The sequence below is a fragment of the Microcaecilia unicolor genome, chromosome 2, assembly GCF_901765095.1.
Source record: "Microcaecilia unicolor chromosome 2, aMicUni1.1, whole genome shotgun sequence".
Taxonomy (NCBI): Eukaryota; Metazoa; Chordata; class Amphibia; order Gymnophiona; family Siphonopidae; genus Microcaecilia; species Microcaecilia unicolor.
In genome coordinates, this window is record NC_044032.1 from 276609090 (window position 1) to 276626767 (window position 17678).

Consider the following 17678-nt stretch of genomic DNA (forward strand, 5'->3'; position numbering starts at 1 on the left):
TTTGTCACCAGATATACCCCCTGCGGGGAATCTACAGCAGGGATAATTAGGAAACATTGGGACATTATCAGATCTCATCCAGTATTTGCAGATTACAACATTAGAACTGCATTCTCACGATCTAAAAATCTTAAAGAGATCCTAAGTCCAGCTGCTTTGCCGATTTTATTAAAGGACAAAGAACAGTTGCGATCTACAGGACATTATAAATGCATGAAATCACGTTGCAAAACATGTCCAGCCACTATTGAAGGGACTTATTTCACATTCAAAGATAGAACAATTACATTGAAAAGTTATACTTCTTGCCGTTCAACAGGCATTATTTATTACATAGTTTGTCCGTGTAACAAATACTACATCGGCAAATCAACCAGATCCCTACATGAAAGATTGATAGAACATCGCTCACGCATCAATGCTCAAAATTTGGGAGCGCCACTTGTTCAGCATTGGGTGTCTCTCAAACACACTTTAGAAGACTTAAAATGCATGGTAATAGAGCAGGTACTTCCCTCTAGAAGAGGAGGTGATCTCAATAGAAGAATTCTTCAGCGTGAGACCTACTGGATTTTCACTCTCGATACAATAGAACCAGCAGGATTAAATACATATATCCAATGGGGGAGTTTTTTCTAAATCTAAATCAGAAAGAGTCTTTCCGAGACAGTTTATGCAGTGATTTAGCCTCGATACTGCCCATTGGTTCTATTGTTGGATTGAAGTTTTGTTTTGGAGTATTTTTTGACCCAATTGCATGATATACTATGGAACACATATATACATTTTTCTATATAAGTTACGAACACTGAATTTATACTTTTTGAGAACTTCTGACGTTCCTCACGTATGCACATTCTACGTAATGTTATCAGCTGTCTAGATGAGATTAGATAAAACGCCATCGCCATTTTGTTCATTTCAAAGGATTGTAACCAGCACATACTGAAGCCTGGGGCATGAATCGGGTAAGCCTTGAACCGCTTTTTAGAAAGACCTTACGATCATATAATTTAGTTTAATAGTAGGTTAAGATAAATACATATGAGACTTGACGTCTGTTTTCTCTTTTTCTTCGACAGAACTATAGCCACTCCCCCTTGACAAAGTTTGTACGAAACGGGTACCTGTCGGGGATTTAAGAGGGCACCTTTTCGCCTAAGATAAGTGCAGTGTGTTGCTTTTTGACAAATATATATTTACTGAAGAAAACAGAGCAAGTTGCTTTTTGTGATTATAAAAGGGTTGGTGGAGGTGGAGTCAATGATTATGACATGAATATATGTAATATATTCACCTATTGAGTGAAAACAATATTACTATCTACAGACAAATTGTGTATGAGACTCCCTTTCACTTTAGTCCAAATAGTATTTAAGACTATCGCATCGCCATACACACCACTCTGTGTATTTTGTTTGTTATTTTATCCTAGAAATAAGCAGTGGATTTTCCAGAAGTCCATTTTAATAATTTTTTTATGGAATTTTCTTTTAGGAAGCTATCAAACCTTTTTAGAGCCCTGCAAAGCTAACTGATTTTTACTACACTCTCTGGCAATGAATTCCAGAGTTTATTTACATGTTGAGTGAAGAAATATTTTCTCCAATTTGTTTTAAATTTACTACTTTGCAGCTTCATTGCGTGCCCCCTAGTCCTAGTATTTTTGGAAAGAGTAAACAAGCGATTCACATCTACCCATTCCACTCCACTCATTATGTTATAGACCTCTATCATAAGTCCCCTCAGCCATCTTTTTTCCAAGCTGAAGCACCCTAGCAGCTTTAGCCTTTCCTCAAAGGTAAGTCATCCCATCCCCTTTATCATTCTCGTCGCCCTTCTCTGTACCTTTTCTAATTCCTCTATATCCTTTTTGAAATGAGGTGACCAGAACTGCACACAATATTTGAGGTGCGGTCGCACCATGGAGCGATACAAAAGCATTATAACATCCTCATTTTTGTTTTCCATTCCTTTCCTAATAATACCTAGCATTCTATTTGCTTTCTTTGCCGCCGCTGCACAATGAGCAGAGGGTTTCAACTTATCATCAACGATGACACCTAGGTCCCTTTCTTACTAGGTGACTCCTAATGTGGAGCCTTGCATTATGTAGCTATAGCTCGGGTTGCTCTTTCCCACATGCATCACTTTGCACTTGCTCACATTAAACGTCATCTGCCATTTGGATGCCCAGTCTCGTCAGGTCCTCATAATTTTTCACAATCCTCTTCAGTCTCGCTTTCATACCCCCTCAGTCTCTCCCCAGTCCTCTCTCTCTCTCTCTCTCTTTCTCTCTAGCAGTGTTGCTCAAAGTAATAGGTAAAAGAGCTTAAGTAAAAGTAAAAATGAATGCATATTTTAATACTTAAGTAAAAGTAGGATGTAGAACACTAATAAAATTACTTAAGTGAAAGTACAAAAAGTTATTGCTTAATAATATTTTCTGAATAAAGGTAAATAAGTACATAAGTAATGCCATACTGGGAAAAGACCAAAGGTCCATCAAGCCCAGAATCCTGCCCCCAACAGCAGCCAATCCAGGTCAAGGGCATCTGGCAAGCTACCCAAATGTACAAACATTTTATACATGTTATTCCCGAAATTGTGGATTTTTCCCAAGTCCATTTAGTAGCGGTCTATGGACTTGTCCTTTAGGAAACCGTTCAACCCCTTTTTAAACATTGCCAAGCTAACCGCCTTCACTACGTTCTCTGGCAACAAATTCCTGAGTTTAATTATGCGTTGAGTGAAGAAAACTTTTCTCTGATTTGTTTTAAATTTACTACACTGTAGTTTCATCGCATGCCCCCTAGTCCTAGTATTTTTGGAAAGCATGAACAGACGCTTCACATCCACCTGTTCCATTCCGCTCATTATTTTATATACCTCTATTATGTCTCCCCTCAGCCGTCTCTTCTCCAAGCTGAAAAGCCCTAGCCTCCTTAGTCTTTCTTCATAGGGAAGTCGCCCCATCCCCGCTATCATTTTAGTCGCCCTTCGCTGCACCTTTTCCAATTCTACTATATCTTTCTTGAGATTATGCGACCAGAATTGAACACAATACTCAAGGTGCGGTCACACCATGGAGTGATACAACGGCATTACAACATCCTCACACCTGTTTTCCATACCTTTCCTAATAATACCCAACATTCTATTTGCTTTCCTAGCCGCAGCAGCACACTGAGCAGAAGGTTTCAGTGTATTATTGACGACGACACCCAGATCCCTTTCTTGGTCCATAACTCCTAACGTGGAACCTTGCGTGACGTAGCTATAATTCAGGTTCTTTTTCCCCACATGCATCACCTTGCACTTGTTCACATTAAACGTCATCTGCCATTTAGCTGCCCAGTCTCCCAGTCTCGTAAGGTCCTTCTGTAATTTTTCACAATCCTCTCACGAGTTAACGACTTTAAATAACTTTGTGTCATCAGCAAATTTAATTACCTCGCTGGTTACTCCCATCTCTAAATAATTTATAAATATATTAAAAAGCAGCGGTCCTAGCACAGACCCCTGAGGGACCCCACTAACTACCCTTCTCCATTGTGAATAGTGCCCATTTAACCCCACTCTCTGTTTCCTATCCTTCAACCACAATGTACCACAACTAGCATGGATGCAATTGCTGTTAACATTTTTTTCCCAACAACTGTATTGCTCTTTAATTCAATCCATTTTGCTTTTAGTTAAACTAGATTTTGAAAATGATGGTCACTCATGTGAGTGCACTTGTAAATCATTATTAAACCAGCAGAGCTAAAAAAACGTTCAACGGATGCACTGGCAGTCTGATAAAATGTTGCTTCAAATCAGGCCAAGCTACAACATTACTGATGTCTTCTGACTGGATCTGCAGGTACTGATCAAGGAAATCTCTGTTTGAAACACCTGACTTCCTTATAGCAAAGAATGATTTGTAATCATCATTGCCATTATTATCAGCATTAGGAGTAGTGCTGACTAATTCATCACTTGCATCTTCATCTTTATCATCACTGTCACGCTGTCTAATTACAGAGAAGGCTTTCACAAAGTTGGAATCATTGTCTGTTGTTCTAATAATTTTTCATTTGATGGAAAAATCTATTTGAATATCTTTGGGAACTGATACACTAAAAACTAATTTTCAAAACAGGAAAACGTCCAAAAAGCAGCACAAAGTAGCAGTCGGATGATTTTTTTCCCCCAAAACATCCAAATCGCTATTTTTAAAACCTATTTTTAAGATGGTTTTCTATGCAGTGCATCCATAAGTACATAAGTAATGCCACACTGGGAAAAGACCAAGGGTCCATCGAGCCCAGCATCCTGTCCACGACAGCGGCCAATCCAGGTCAAGGGCACCTGGCAAGCTTCCCAAATGTACAAACATTCTATATATGTTATTCCCGAAAGTGTGGATTTTTCCCATGTCTATTTAGTAGTGGTTTATGGACTTGTCCTTTAGGAAACCATCTAACCCCTTTTTAAACTCTGCCAAGCTAACCGCCTTCACCACGGTCTCCGGCAACGAATTCCAGAGTTTAATTATGTGTTGGGTGAAGAAACATTTTCTCCGATTTGTCATCGCATGCCTCCTAGTCCTAGTATTTTTGGAAAGCGTGAACAAATGCTTCACATCCACTTGTTCCACTCAGGGGCGTAGCTACGGGTGGGCCTGGGTGGGCCCAGGCCCACCCAATCTTGGCTCAGGCCCGCCCAAACGACGACGACTGTAATGGCGACTTTTACCCGAAGTCGCAACGACGAACGGGCAGGCAGCGCTGCGGTAGTAAAAGCAACAAGGAGACTGGTTCGACTCTCCGTCCTTCACTTCCCTCCCTCTGTGTCCCGCCCAAAAGGAAATGACGTCAGAGGAAGGCGGGACGCAGAGGGAGGGAAGTGAAGGATGGAGAGTTGAACCAGTCGACTTGTTGCTTTTACTACCGCAGCGCTGCCTGCCCGTTCGTCGCTGCGACTTCGGGAGTAGACTGGAACGGAAGTTGGCTGGGAGATGCTGTGAAGGGGGGGGGGAGACGCTGGATAGAGGGGGAAGGGGATGGACAGAAACAGGATGGGCAGGGGAGAGAGGAAAATTGCTGGACAACAGGGATGGATGGAGGGGAAAGGGGAGAGAGGAAATTTGCTGGAGATGGATGGATGGAGGAGAGGGCAGGGGAGAATGGAGAGTTGCTGGACGGAGCGGAGGGCAGGGGAAAGAGGAGAATTGCTGTATATGGATGGATGGAAGGCAAAGGGGAAAGAGGAAATATGCTGGAGATGGATGGCTGGAGGAGAGGGCAGGGGAGAATGGAAAGTTGCTGGACCTGGAGCGGAGGGCAGGGGAAAGAAGAAAATTGCTGGACATGAATGGATGGAGTGGAAAGGGGAGAGAGGAAATTTGCTGGAAATGGATGGCTGGAGGAGAGGGCAGGGGATAATGGAGAGTTGCTGGACGGAGCGGAGAGCAGGGGAAAGAGGAGAATTGCTGGACATGGATGGATGGAAGGCAAAGGGGAGAGAGGAAATATGCTGGAGATGGATGGCTGGAGGAGAGGGCAGGGGAGAATGGAAAGTTGCTCGACCTGGAGCGGAGGGCAGGGGAAAGAAGAAAATTGCTGGACATGAATGGATGGAGTGGAAAGGGGAGAGAGGAAATTTGCTGGAGATGGATGGCTGGAGGAGAGGGCAGGGGATAATGGAGAGTTGCTGGACGGAGCGGAGAGCAGGGGAAAAAGGAGAATTGCTGGAGATGGATGGATGGAAGGCAAAGGGGAGAGAGGAAATATGCTGGAGATGGATGGCTGGAGGAGAGGGCAGGGGAGAATGGAAAGTTGCTGGACATGGAGCAGAGGGCAGGGGAAAGAAGAAAATTGCTGGATATGAATGGATGGAGCAGACAGGGGAGAGAGGAAATTTGCTGGAGATGGATGGATGGAGGAGAGGGCAGGGGAGAATGGAGAGTTGCTGGACATGGAGCGGAGGGCAGGGGAAATAAGAAAATTGCTGGACATGAATGGATGGAGCGGAAAGGGGAGAGAGGAAATTTGCTGGAGATGGATGGATGGAGGAGAGGGCAGGGGAGTATGGAGAGTTGCTAGACATGGATGGATGGAGGAGAGGTCAGGGGAGACACGAGAATTGCTGAACATGGATGGAGAGGGCAGGGGACAGAGGACATTTGCTGGATAGGGGAGAATGGAGAGTTTCTGGATGAATGGATGGAGGGAGGGAGGGGAGAGAAGTCAGGAAGGTGGTGCACATGGATAGAGGGGATGGAAGAGAGGAGAATGCTGGACATGGATGGAAGGGAAGGAAGATAGTGGAAGTAGATGCACATGGATGGAGGGGAGTGAGGAGAAATGCTGGATATGGATGGAGGGAAAACTGCTGAGTTTAAGGGCTGGTTTGGAACACGTTGAGGGCAGATACTGAAACTCGAGGAAGGATAGGGACAGGGCTACAGATGGTAGACAGGACGCTTAAGGACACAGGAGGATGGTGGACATGGTGAGTGAAAAAACATCAAATGGAAAGAAGACACTGCGTAAAACAGAAGACACTGGGACCAAAGCGAATAGATCAGACAACAAAGGTAGAAAAAAGTATTTTATTCAGAATTTATTAATTTGAATATGTCATCTTTTGGAAATGTGCATCTGTGATATTTTGCATGTAAGTTTAAATTTTTCTGGTATTGCTGCATACTGAGTCTGACTTCTTGAGTTAACTTTCCAGTTCAGTATTTTGCCTTCATATTTTTTGATTTCTAGTTCCTTGTGTCATGTCTGTTGTGTCATGTGTTTTTCAAGTGTGATCAAGGTGCAGTATTCTGCTAGCATGTAGTATTCGCAGCCCTTTTTGTTTTGCTTTTTTTCACGAGGTAGTGTATTGGTGTTTTAGAGCCTAGTGTAATTACAGTTCTGCCTTTTCAAGTATAAGGTTGTTGCTTATCCTGTCCTTGGAATTAGTGCTGTTATGGTTTTAAAGATATGAGTGTGTTGCACAAGTTTGTGTATAGCATTTTGCAGTGGAGAGATTGTGGGATAATGTAATTATATTTAAAAATATCAATTTTTCCATTAAGTATGTATGTATGTGGTTATACTGATGCAGGGCAGCTGTTGGGCAGACTACTTAGAAATCCATCATCAAGTGAATTCTTAGGCATTATTTTGTAGGATCCCAAGAGACACTACTCATACTTATATACAGTGGGGGAAATAAGTATTTGATCCCTTGCTGATTTTGTAAGTTTGCCCACTGACAAAGACATGAGCAGCCCATAATTGAAGGGTAGGTTATTGGTAACAGTGAGAGATAGCACATCACAAATTAAATCCGGAAAATCACATTGTGGAAAGTATATGAATTTATTTGCATTCTGCAGAGGGAAATAAGTATTTGATCCCCCACCAACCAGTAAGAGATCTGGCCCCTACAGACCAGGTAGATGCTCCAAATCAACTCGTTACCTGCATGACAGACAGCTGTCGGCAATGGTCACCTGTATGAAAGACACCTGTCCACAGACTCAGTGAATCAGTCAGACTCTAACCTCTACAAAATGGCCAAGAGCAAGGAGCTGTCTAAGGATGTCAGGGACAAGATCATACATCTGCACAAGGCTGGAATGGGCTACAAAACCATCAGTAAGACGCTGGGCGAGAAGGAGACAACTGTTGGTGCCATAGTAAGAAAATGGAAGAAGTACAAAATGACTGTCAATCGACAAAGATCTGGGGCTCCACGCAAAATCTCACCTCGTGGGGTATCCTTGATCATGAGGAAGGTTAGAAATCAGCCTACAACTACAAGGGGGGAACTTGTCAATGATCTCAAGGCAGCTGGGACCACTGTCACCACGAAAACCATTGGTAACACATTACGACATAACGGATTGCAATCCTGCAGTGCCCGCAAGGTCCCCCTGCTCCGGAAGGCACATATGACGGCCCGTCTGAAGTTTGCCAGTGAACACCTGGATGATGCCAAGAGTGATTGGGAGAAGGTGCTGTGGTCAGATGAGACAAAAATTGAGCTCTTTGGCATGAACTCAACTCGCCGTGTTTGGAGGAAGAGAAATGCTGCCTATGACCCAAAGAACACCGTCCCCACTGTCAAGCATGGAGGTGGAAATGTTATGTTTTGGGGGTGTTTCTCTGCTAAGGGCACAGGACTACTTCACCGCATCAATGGGAGAATGGATGGGGCCATGTACCGTACAATTCTGAGTGACAACCTCCTTCCCTCCGCCAGGGCCTTAAAAATGGGTCGTGGCTGGGTCTTCCAGCACGACAATGACCCAAAACATACAGCCAAGGCAACAAAGGAGTGGCTCAGGAAGAAGCACATTAGGGTCATGGAGTGGCCTAGCCAGTCACCAGACCTTAATCCCATTGAAAACTTATGGAGGGAGCTGAAGCTGCGAGTTGCCAAGCGACAGCCCAGAACTCTTAATGATTTAGAGATGATCTGCAAAGAGGAGTGGACCAAAATTCCTCCTGACATGTGTGCAAACCTCATCATCAACTACAGAAGACGTCTGACCGCTGTGCTTGCCAACAAGGGTTTTGCCACCAAGTATTAGGTCTTGTTTGCCAGAGGGATTAAATACTTATTTCCCTCTGCAGAATGCAAATAAATTCATATACTTTCCACAATGTGATTTTCCGGATTTAATTTGTGATGTGCTATCTCTCACTGTTACCAATAACCTACCCTTCAATTATGGGCTGCTCATGTCTTTGTCAGTGGGCAAACTTACAAAATCAGCAAGGGATCAAATACTTATTTCCACCACTGTAGACAGTGCGTGCCCACCCATATTAGCTCTGGGCCCACCCAAAATCTCAGGTCTGGCTACGCCACTGGTTCCACTCCACTCATTATTTTATATACCTCTATCATGTCTCCCCTCAGCCGTCTCTTCTCCAAACTGAAAAGCCCTAGCCTCCTTAGTTTTCTTCATAGGGAAGTCGTCCCATCCCCGCTATCATTTTAGTCGCCCTTCGCCCCAAATCACAATGATGGGGGTGGAATTTGGGTGTTCCCAAAACTTGGACTTTTTTTGCCATAATGCAACTAAGTTACACGGTATGGTCTACACATGTTTTAATCACAAGTCACACAAAAAATGCCCTAAATGATGAAATGACCACTGGAGAGTTTAAGCATGACCTCTACCCCCTTATTCCCCCTCCCACTCCCCAAAGATGTATATACCAGCCACTATGTTATGTCCAGTCCCATTAGAACAGCAAGCAGATCCCTGGAGTAGACCAATGGTTGGTGCACATAGAGAAGGGGACAGGCCCATATCCCACGCTAACTTGTACACCTTTGGTTGAAAGTGTGAGCCCTCCAAAATCCACCAAAAACCTACTATACCCACATATAAGTGGCACCTGCAGCCATAAGGGCTATTGTAGTAGTGAACAGTTGAGTACAATAAGGTTTTGGTGGGTTTTGGAGGGCTTACCATACAATATAAGGGGGTAATGGCAAGATGTATACCTGGGACCTTTTATGTGAAGTCCACTGCAGTGCCCCACTGCTCTGCTAGGATGTCTGTGTATCCCGTCTGCTAAGAATGCTGCCCCCCACCCCATACATCCTTATGATTTGTTTTACTACGTTTTTCCCTTGGACACTTTTTTTTTTTCAAAAATGGTCCTAAAAGATAGATGCACTGAGCACAAAAAAAATCTAGCAAATGGTCATTTTCAAAACAAAGTTGGACATTTTTCTGGTTTGAAAATGGCCATGTTCACTACTGGATTTTTGGACATGTGTTTGATCCATTCAGGCCAGACAAGAATTCCTCTATAAACATTGATTGATCCAGTGGACAGTCACCCCAGTGTAAAGTTTTCTGTGTTATGACCAGCAATCCATTGAGGTAGAAACATGTCTGTTCCTCAAGATATTGCAAATATCTTCAGATTCTTCTCTGCTTCAAAGTGACCCATCATTGTTCTATTTGGCTAAAGACCAGTAACCAGTTCAAACAAACATAGAAAACATCATTGTTTTCATAAGCTGTATTCCTTGAACAGTAAAACTGATCATCGCATTTGACTTTCATAGACAAAATATATCTTGTCACATCTTGCTACTCTAACTCACCACTTTCTCGATATGAAGAAAGCAAGATTCCAACATCTGTTCAACAATTCTTGGTGTCCGCCAGCTTTAAAAGACTGAAAAGTTGTCTTCTGACATCATACAAGATGGCAGACAGAGACAAATTGAAACTGCTTGACCCTATTCTTGGCTGAAAATCACACCCTGAAGGATATGCTCAAAATGCAACTGGAACTGATGAAAAATCTTTAAAAAGAACGGGAGAATTTGAATTCCAAATTTAATCCATTTCAACAACAAATGAATAATTTGGAACAGAGAACATTAGCTTTGGAAAACTGTGCAACAGATTCAATATTGATGAACCTATCTCATTCTCTTTAATAATTATTTGATCACTGCATCCAAATCCCAATTTAGAAGATGATCACAGTACATTATTGAACACGTCTCTCGCTTGCTCTTTAAATGAAACATTTTGATTGCATACTGTAAGCCGTGTGTATAAACATGAGATTAAAGCATCAGAACACCCCCCCCCCCCCCACAGGGTCCGTAAGATAACATCTATATGGAAACCTTTGGAACAATATTTAGAAATTAGAGTATAAGCATTACATCATTGGTTTTTTGTTATTTTATCCTCTCATTATTTTCTCTTTTTCATTTGGTTTCCTCTCTAATCATGCGATTACTCATGCTCTGTGTTCACCACCTATGTTATTATTGAATTGACATGGTTAATTTGTATTTCCTGTATAGTAATTATTGTTACTGTTCTAACTGTATTGGCTATTTCAGCCTTTGTTATCTTTATTTGAGTATTCTATAGAAATTGTTTGAACTTAAAAAGATGAAATGATCCACTGTACGATGAGGTTTGCAATAGCAAAATCCTTTTCTGTTTCATTTGGTTTGCCAAGAAATTGTCATTTATGTCTCATGTCCGCTTTTATATTTTACTTTTAACTGAAAGAAACAGGCGTAAATGAATGACAATAGTAAAATTTTGGTGAAATTATTACTTTGGTAAAAATAAAAGTAGCAAATATTTCCTGTACTTCTTTACAAGTAAAAGTGACAAAACCTTTTCTTAAGTACAATATTGAGCTATTTTTACTTGGTTACTATGTAAAACTGCTCTCTAGCTTTCATTCAGGGTCCCCAGCATTTACCCAATATTACCTCCTTTCCTCCCCAGCTTTCACCCAGCCTTTTTGTCTCTCTCCACTCTCTCCCCCATGCACCCCTCCAACCTTTACTCAGTCTCTCTCTCTTTCTCACACACACACGTATACCCCACTCACCTTCAACCATTACTTCTGTCCCTTTTTCATGCTCTCATGGAAGCCTAGCACCTATCCCTTACCTTGGAAAAACAAACAGCAGAGTCTCTAACATGTGCAGTGCAATTCAGCTCTTTCTAATCTGGAGCCATATGGTACAAGAAACATGACGGCAGATAAGGGCTGAATGGCCCATCCAGTCTGCCCGTCCTCACTATCAACTAACTTCTTTTCCTAAGAGATCCCATGTGTCTGTTTCGTGCTTTCTTAAATTCTGACCCAGTCCTCATCTCCACGACCTCCACTGGGTGTCCATTCCATGCATTGACCACCCTTTCCATTAAAAAGTATTTTCTCATATTCCTCCTAAGCCTATTTCCTCTGAACTTCATCCTATGCTCTCTCATTCCAGAGGTTTCCTTCATTTGAAAAAAGGCTCACCTCATGTACATTAACACCTCTGAGGCATTTAAATGTCTCTATCATTTCCCTTCTCTTCTGCCTCTTTTCAGCGTATACATGTTGAGGTTCATGAGCCTGTCGCTATATGTTTTATTACAGAGACCACTTACCAATTTTGTAGCTGCCCTCTGGACTGACTCCATCCTGTTTATATCTTTCCATAGGCGTGGTCTCCAGAATTGAACATAGTATTCTAAATAGGGCATCACCAGAGATTTGTATAAGTGCACTATTACCTCTTTTTTCCTGCTGGTCATCCCTCTCTTTATTCACCCGAGCATTCTTCTGGCTTTGAGTGTTGCCTATTCTACCTGTTTGACCACTTTAAGTTCATCAGACAAAATCACCCCTAAGTCCCCCTCTTCTTTCATACACAGAAGTGTTTCACCTCCTATACTAAATCACTAAAAAACAACCTGTTCAAAAAGGCATACCACAATGATCCATCCTAAATATGAAACTTATACCAGAACTGGGCAACACCAAACTCTCTATACCTGACTGCTTCATTTACTTTGTCACTAATGATCTTTAACACAATACCACTTTCTCATTCCGGAAATGAACTCTCTATACTTGACTGCTTAATTTACTCTGTCACTTATGAACTTTAATGCAATACCACTTTTCTATTTCTCATTCCCGAAATGGCGATCGCCATTACGGCATAATGTAAGCCACATTGAGCCTGCAAATAGGTGGGAAAATGTGGGATACAAATGCAACAAATAAATAAATGCTGTATCATTTCTTAGCATTAAATCTTAGTTGCCAAATTTTGGACCATTCTTCAAGTTTCACTAGATCCTTCCTTATGCTATCCACACCTTCCAGGGTGTCCTCCCTATTACAGAATTTGGTATCATCCGCAAAGAAACAAACCTTACCAGACAGTCCTTCCGCAATATCATTCACACAAAGGTGTTAAAAAGAGCAGGCCCAAGGACTGACCCCTGTGGTACACCACTGGGAATATCCTTTTCCTCAGAGCAAACTCCATTTACCACTACACTCTGTTTCCTTCCACTTAACCAGATCTTATCCCAGTCAGCCATTTTAGGTCTCATACTGAGGGCATTCAGTTTACTTATCAGTCGCCTGTGTGGAACCCTCTCAAAGGGTTTGCTAAAATCCAAGTACACCATATCTAGAGTTTCTCCCACATCCGTTTGGTCACCCAGTCAAAGAAGTCAATCAGATTTGTATGACAAGATCTGCCTCTAGTGAAACCCTGCTGCCTCGGATCCTGCAGTCCATTTGATTCGAGAAACTTTGCAATCTTCTTCTTTAAAAGTGTTTCCATTAGTTTATTCACCATTGAGGTCAGACTGACTGGTCTGTAATTTGCAACCTCCTCCTTACTTCCGTTCTTGTGCACAAGGATCACATTCGCCCTTCCCCTGCCATCAGAAACCACTCCAGACTCTAAGAAAGCATTGAAGAGCTCAGACAGTGGAGCCACCAGAACTCCTCCAAGTTCCTTGAGTACCCTCAGGTGTATACCATCAGGTCCCATTGCTTTGTCTACTTTTAGCTTGGCCAGCTCCTCACGAACACAGTTTTCTGAGAATCGGTCCTGGTCTACCATCCATCCATCCTCGTTAGCATTTGTTTTCTGCAGTCCTTCCAGCTTTTCAGAACATAAGTAATTGTTTAGCAGTTTAGCTTTACCCTTATCAGCTTCTACATATTCCTCCCCCTCAGCCTTGAGTCACCAGTGCTATTATGGGACTTCCTCCTGTCAAATACATATCTAAAAAATGTATTGTCCCCCAATTTACCATATCGGCTATGTTTTCCACCATTTGCCTCTTCACTTTTCTTACAACTTTTCCAGCTTCTCTTAGCTTTTCCAGGTATTTTTGCATATCTTCCTCTTTCTAAGTCCTCTTGTAACGTATGAAGGTTAACCTTTTTTCCTTTACCATTTTAGCTACTATGGTGGAGAATCTGAGCAGCCTTCTTTTCCTCTTATTTTTATGCAATTTTCTAACATAGAGGTTTTCGCCTTTAAAATAGCTCCTTTCAGTTTCGCCCACTGATGTTCTACTTCCTTCAGCTGTTTCCATCCAACTAACTATTCCTTGAGAAATTCTCCCATCTCAGCAAAGTTTGTTCTTTTGAAATCTAGGACCTGCAATCTTTAATAAGCCTTCTCCTTTACATCTTAATATTAAACCATACCATCTGATGGTCACTAGATGCCAAATGATCTTCCACCATAACATTGGAAACATTCTCCCTGTTTGTAAGCATCAGGTCTAGAATCACTACATCCTGCTTTGGTTCTGTTACCCGCTGCTGGAACAATTCTTCCTGTAGAGAATCTAAGATCTCTTTGTTTCTAGATGACCGTGCAGCAGGGACAGCATCCGGCATATTAAAGTCACCTATTAGTAGTACTTCCCCTTTCTTAGCTGTCTTGTGAATTTCTTCAATTAAGTTTCTGTCCATTTCTTCTGAATGTGAGGGTGACCTATATATTACACCAGTGTAAATACATTTTCCTTTCCCTCTTACCAGTTTAACCCACAATGCCTCTTCTTTACCTTGTTTGTCCTGCAATTATGTCACTTTAATATTATTCTTAACATATAATGTCACTCCTTTACCCTTGTTCCTACCATGTCCTTCCTGAATAAATTATAGCCAAGTATAACTATGTCCCAGTCATGGTTCTCTGTGAGCCATGTCTCCGTGACTGCCACTAGATCCAAACTGGCTTCTATCATTGTAGCCTCTACATCTAGAAATATGTTACCCATACTACGGATTTTGGTATACAAGGCTCTCCAGATTTTACTGTTTTTTCCTGTTCTATAAAGGTATTTGATGCCTTGCCCTTCTAAGGGTTATTAATGACTTTGGGGCTTCTCTTACCCATCCCTATCCAATTTAGTTAAAAGCCTTCTGTAGTATTTTAGCCACGAAAGACAATTTATCCCTTCCTTGATAGATGGACACCATCACTGCTCAGTAGACCTTTGGAAAATCATCCTATGGTCAAGGAAATCAAAGCGCTCATGTTGGCACTATCCACGCAGTCACAAATTCATCTCCAGGATGCGAGCTTCCTTCTTCCAGCCTTTACTTTCAACAAGAAGTATCGATGAGAACACTGCCTCTGTGCCTAGGTGCTTCACCCTCTGACCCAGAGCCTTGAAATCCTGCTTGATATGTTCAGTAGGATACCTAGCAGTATCATTTGTGCCAACATAGATGAGCAACATAGGATAGTGATCAGTAAGCTTGATGAGTCTCGGCAAACTTTCTGTTACATCTCGACTCTTGGCATCTGGCAGAAAACACACCTCCATAGACATCATGTCTGGTTGGCAGATGGGTGCTTCTGTACTCCACAGAAGAGAATCACCAACCACCACTACCTTTCATTACTTATTGGGCACCGATCCAGTGACTTTGGGATTTTTGATCGTTGTTTCCTCCTGTTCTTGAGATGTTTTCAGCTCTTATACATTCAGGGCTATGAACCGATTCTTCATTTCAACAGAAGATGGAGTTGGAGGGTTGATTTTGCATGATTTAGAAACCTGTGTCCAGTTGTCCTCTTTCTCTATTGGATCTCCTCTCCCTTTCCTGTAGATCGCCAATGTTTCAACTTGCACCTCTGGAATGAATTTCTGGTTGACACAGATGCTTCTATGTCTTGCCATCTCCTCTCTTATTTCATGTACTTCTTTCATGAGGGTTTCAATGTGCATACATTTATCACAGAAAATCAGGTCCTTGCCTTGGGAGTAAGCATTCAGTGTGGACAGAGGCAGAAGCATTAATGAAAGCAGCAGTTTTGGGGGCACGATTGCTATACTTCAAGTAAAGGAAGTTTTTGTATCTGTGGATAAAAGAACAAAAGAAAAATAGGGCCTACTAAAGTCCCAACCCTATTTTATTTTTTCATTTACCTGTTCTGTAAGTTACAGGAAGCAGGTAGTTTTACAGTGAGATCTAAGAACCATTTCAGGTCTACTTTGTGAGTGTAGTTCAATGTACTCCCTTGCCTGTTATTGGATATACAGTGATTTAGCTTATCCTTTTAGCCTTTTGAAATTCTATAATTATTATTATTCAGAAAGTTTAGGCTAGTCTGTGGTTTCAAGCAGAAGCATAGGCAGGTTTTGAAATCAGGGGGAGAAGACCTTTAGTAAAATAGGCATCAGTGTGAAGCTGAAGAGCTGATCTGCTTAGATGCCATTTTATTCAAAATCTATTGGGGGAGCAGTTGCTCCCCCTTGCACCACACCTAGCTACACCTCTGGTTTCAAGTCCTGCAAGTCTTGAAACCATAAGACATCTCAAACTTCCTGCTCTGTGTAGCTCAAGCTTAGTGATAGCCTAATTGAGGAGCACACATGGGGGTGGCAATGTTTGTTAGGCAGCTCAACAAACAACATTCAGGGGCCAGGGAGAGCAGGGAACGCAACAGTGAAATCCTGGGCACCAGTGAGTAAGAAAGACAATGTAATGGGTCCCTTGGTCATGTCAGCATGGTGGAGCTTTGTTGGGATCCTCTCTTGGAACTCTGGGCAAGCTGTTAAACCACAGGATTCAGCAAACACATACAAAGATGAAGAAAGCAAATGCTACAATCCAAATCAACCTCCAGTCCAGGATTTTTGTCTCTCTCCTCAGGGGAATTCTCATGGTAGGAAAAACAAAATGAAAAAGCCAAATTAAAGCTCCATACCAGGTCCAGTTCTTTGTAATGTTCTGGGAGCAGACAACCCTTCTCCTGCAAGAACTCTTTAGGAGGAATAGTGTTTTGTAATCCACAGTGCTTGTATATAAGCACCAAAAGAAACAGGGAAGAGTCCACTTCACCCTTTCTCCATTAGGTAAATGTCGCTTGTTAATCATTTCCTTTTTATTCGTCCTTTAACGGTTTAGGAACTTACAGGGGAGGTTTTAAACCTTCTTCTCCCTCCAGAGCTCAGTTTTGTGTTTCCTAAAACAAAGCATAGACAAGAACTACCGGTTTAAAGTTCACTTGAAAGAACAGTTTTTCACACTTTGGATGATAGGCTCAGGGTATCTTCTCAGCTGAGCCTTGTCCCTCCACACTCTCACTGGCAATTAACACCACCAGGTACCTCAACTGGAACAGTGTGAAAAGAAAAGGATTCCTCAGGTCATTAAAGCACCCACTTTCTAGTTCCATTCACTCCAGAGCAAGCTCCATTTCTTCCTTTTCTTCTGGCGATGAAAATGATAAAGGGGACGGGATGACTTCTCTATGAGGAAAGACTAAAGCAGCTAGGGCTCTTCAGCTTGATGAAATGATAGCTGAGGAGAGATATGATAGAGGTCTGTAAAATAATGAGTGGAGTAGAATGGATAGATGTGAATCGTTTGTTTACTCTTTCTAAAAATACTAGGACTAGGGGGCTTTCAATGAAGCTACAAAGTAATAAATTTAAAACGAATCAGAAAAACATTTCTTCACTCAACGTGTAATTAAACTCTGGAATTCGTTGCCAGAGATTGTGATAAAGGCAGTTAGCTTAGCGGGGTTTAAAAAAGGTTTGGACAGCTTCCTAAAGGGAAAGTCCATAGAGCATTATTAAAATGGACTTGGGGAAAATCCACTGCTTATTTCTGGGATAAGCAGCATAAAATGTATTGAGCTTTTTTGGGATCTTGCCAGGTATATGTGACCTGGATTGGCCACTGCTGGAAACAGGATGCTGGACTTGATGGACCTTTGGTCTGTCCCAGTGTGGCAATACTTATGTACTTATTGGTGCCTCTGAATCATTGGGAGATGATCACTGAACCTCCCAGTCCATTTCTCCCCCCCTGTTCTTCCCTCTCTGAGTTCTTATTAGTCCATGGGGGCCC